At 36.8% G+C, this 3,956-nt stretch overlaps 1 pseudogene; it reads right to left on the bottom strand.

Moving 5' to 3' along the window:
* Positions 1-2,303: 2,303 nt before the first annotated feature.
* LOC120590756 (immunoglobulin-binding protein 1-like) lies at positions 2,304-3,725 on the bottom strand (annotated as a pseudogene).
* Positions 3,726-3,956: the final 231 nt, after the last annotated feature.

Raw genomic sequence — 3,956 nt, 5'->3', positions numbered from 1 at the left:
TTGATGGTTTTCTTTGCTGTACAAAAACCTTTTAGTTTGATGTAGTCCCATTTGTTTATTTTTTCTTTTGTTTCTCTTGCCCTGGAGAGAGATATCCAAAAAGAAATTACTACTAATTTCAGAGAGTTTCCTGCCTATGTTTTCTTCTAGAATTTTTATGGTTTTGGGTCTTACATTTAAGTCTTTAATACATTTTGAGTCTATTCTTGTAGATGGTGTGAGAAGGTGGTCCAGTTTCTTCTTTCTCTTTTTTTTTTGCATGTATCTGTCCAATTTTCCCAATACCATTTATTGAAGAGACTGTCTTTACCCTGCTGTATTTTCTTACCTCCTTTGTCATATATTAAGTGAAAGTACAGGCACGGATTTATTTCCGGGCTCTCTATTCTGTTTCATTGATCGATGTATCTGTTTTTATGCCAGTACCATGCTGTTTTGATTACTGAAGGCTTGTAGTATAGTTGGATATGTAGGACTTTTAAAAAATAAAATAAAGTAAAAAATATGTTCCCCTTTCTCTGCAGTTTGTCGTCTATAACAACCTATGTGATGTTGGTGACCTTGGTTTATTTCCCCAGCCCTGATTTAATAGCTCTGGCATTCTTGTTAAAACCAGAATGATGTTTCTGCTTATATGTGTGTAGCTCAAACACAGAGACTGACTTTTAGTTGCCTCATCAATTTCAAGTTAATGTACACATTTTCCTCACTGACCTTTAGCTTTCTATGAGCATGACTAATTCCTTGGTTTCTGCCTTATCCTGAATATATGTTTCTACTCTGTATAATACTTAAGTTACATCATTTTTATTTTATTTTGTTTTACTATAAAAGTAATACATATGTACTAGAAACCATTTAGAAAGTAAATAAATTAAAATGTAAGAAAGTAACCATAACCTTACTCTTCGAAAATATTGGCTCTTAATATTTTGCATATTTTTCTCAGGATTTTAATTTTTTTATTCTACATAATTTAAATTATTCTAGGTATAAAGTTTTTATCTTTTATCTTTATACATTTACTTCACATCTTTTTTGTATGTTTTACTGTGGTAAAACATACATAATATAACATTTACCCTTTTAACCATTTTTAAGTGCACTCTCGAATGGCAGTATATACATTAACATTGTGCTGCTATCATGACCACATCCATCCACAGAACTCTTTTCATTTTGCAAAACTAAAACTCTGACTTGTTAAACAATAACTCCTTATGCCCCTCCCCCTGAGCCTCAAGCAAGCACCATTCTACTTACTGCCTCTTTGAGTTTGATAATCTAGGTACCTCATGTAAGTGGAATCACACAGTATTTTTCATTTTGTCTGACTATCTTCACATAGCATGTCTTCAAATTTCATCTATATTGTATCATGTGTCAGAATTCTCTCTTCATTCTTTTAAGGCTGAGTGATTTCGTTGTATGTGCATATCACATTTTCTTATCTATTTATCTGTTGATGGACACTTAGGTTGTTTCCACTTTTTGGCAACTGTGAATATGGATGTTTTAATATCTCTTCTAATCCCTGATTTCAATTCTTTTAGGTGTATTTCAGTTTTTTTGGGGTGAATCGTAGGATCATTTGGTAATTCTATATTTAATTTTTTGAGAAAGTACCATAGTATTTTCCATAGGGGCTGCACAATTTTACATTTCTAAAAACAGTGAACAAGAGTTCCAATTTTCCCACATTTTCACCACGTGTTATTATTATTATTTTTATAGTAGCCATTCTAATGAGTATGAAGTAGTATCTCATCGTGGTTTTGATTTGCATTTCCCTAATGATTAGTGATGTTGAGCATCTTTTCATATGCTTATTGGCTATTTCTTCTTTAGAGAAATGTCGCTTTGCTCATTAAAAAAATTTTTTTTGAGTTGTAGGACTTCTTTATATATTTAGATAGTAACCCTTTGTGTTAGTCAATTTGGGTTGCTGTAACAACATTGTTGTTTGTCATAGAAAAATCTTTATTTCTCCTTTACTTTTGAAGGATAATTTCTCTGGATATGAAATCTAGATTTGTGGGTTTCTCTTTCTTTCAGTATTTAAAATATTTCACTCTATACTTTTCTTGCTTACATGATTTCTGAAGAGGAATTGTATGTCATTATAATCTTTGCTTCTCTCTAGATAAGGTGTTTTAATCTTCCATTTTCTTTCAAGATTTTGTTTAATCTTTGATTTTCTGAAGTTTGAATATGATATAGAGGTATAGTTTCCTTGGAACTTATCCTGCTTGGTATTCTCTGAACTTCCTGGTGGCCGCCCTGAAGGCCACTGTGAAAAGCGGTCAAGCAGACGCTTCCTCCTTTCTGTCCAGGTTTTCTTGTCGCTGAGGTGCTTTTCTGACCTCTGATGTTGTCTTGGCTATTCTCTGATCTGGTAATACTACAAGTTTCTGATGCTGATCATACTAGTCATGCACCGTCATGGTCGCTAGACTTGGATTGCCAGCTCCAAATACTTTTGCTTGGGCAGCATTCCGAGTGAGAATGAAAGATTTCATTGGAGGCCTGTGCTGATGAGATGAGCGAGAAGCCGCTGCCTCTTTTGACGAGTCTTTTTCTCTCGGGATCTTTATCGCTTGGTCAATGCTCTCAATTTCCTCCAGGCTGATACCGACTCACATTCGCAGGTGAAGGAGGCAGTACTCGCGAATGTGCTCATTGTCTGCTTGACCTCTTTTCACAGTGGCCTTCAGGGCGGCCAGCCTCTGTTCCATCTCCTTCCTCTGCTTGTCCCTCTCTATTTTAGCTTGTCTTTGAGATGCCATAGCAACGGGGCTAGGATAGGCCATGGAGGGACTAGCAGTGCTATTTTCAGCGGAGTTGTTCTTGGTTTGGGGCAGCCAAACTCTGCCACATGATAGTACTGGCACTGAGTTAAGTAGTTTAAAAAGTGTTTTCGTGCCCGCTGCGAATGATCCAGACGCTTGCTGGGGTTGACTGGTTTCACGGTGAGCGCTCCTTGAAATGCTGGCAACATCAGGTGCTTCAGGTCAGGGGAAGCTATCACTTTCAAATCTTCATTTCGGCTGAACAGGTGGAGCTGTGACAGCATTTCGGCAGCTGTCTTCAGGATGTCCGGCCCCTTTGACATCTCCTGGACAGCCTGCGAGCCGAGGGGTTCCGCTGCCACTTCCACGTGGTTCAGAAGCTGCTGGCCGGTTCTGAAAAGGTCGGGGAGCCGCGGCAGCAGCAGCTCTTTGTCTTTGGCGCTGCCGTCGTGGTGGAGGGAGCAGTTTTAACAATTTGCCAGGGAAAACTTGTGGGCAGGAAGTAGACATTACCACAATTTTGAAAAGATTTACTTTCAGAGGGTAAAGTATGTAAGATAGTATTTTGAAGAGACTTGAAAAGAAAAACAACAGGGATTGTTATTTAATTCTTTTATATTTCTAGCAATGGATATTTGTTGTTTGAACAATTTATAGAAATTTGCCGTAACACATAGTCAATATAAGAAATACGCATTGAAAGTTTAGTTTCTAAGTATTCCTGTTGCATTAAAAGAAATTTTCTGGTAAGTCGCCTCATTTCTAGACTTGTCTGTGTTTCTGTATTTTGGGGGCCTCTAGAAATGCACACATGACTGATTCATTCATTCAACCATTCATTCATTAATACACATTTATTGAGGCCTCTAGGAGGCAGATGATACTAAAGTGATCAAAGAGAGATGCCTATTACCTTTCTAAATTCTCCAGAATCATTTTTGACTGGGAGAGATGCTAATCCAATTTGAAAAAGAACTCATTCTGATGTCTGTGTGTGATCGTGTTTTTATTCTCTTTTTTGACTTGCCTTTATCTGCATAGTAAGTATAATTTTTTTTTTTTTTTTTTTTTTTTAGTTTTGGTTCTGTGATCCAGCTCACGATTTGGACATTTGTGAACCCAGTGAGGTAAATCACTGGAAGCTGGGTCACAAAAGAACTTTTATTA

The sequence above is a fragment of the Pteropus medius genome, unplaced genomic scaffold, assembly GCF_902729225.1.
Source record: "Pteropus medius unplaced genomic scaffold, Ma_sr-lr_union100, whole genome shotgun sequence".
Classification (NCBI taxonomy): Eukaryota; Metazoa; Chordata; class Mammalia; order Chiroptera; family Pteropodidae; genus Pteropus; species Pteropus medius.
The sequence above is the reverse complement of the archived record's forward strand: the minus strand, read 5'-3'. Positions and strand labels throughout refer to the sequence as shown.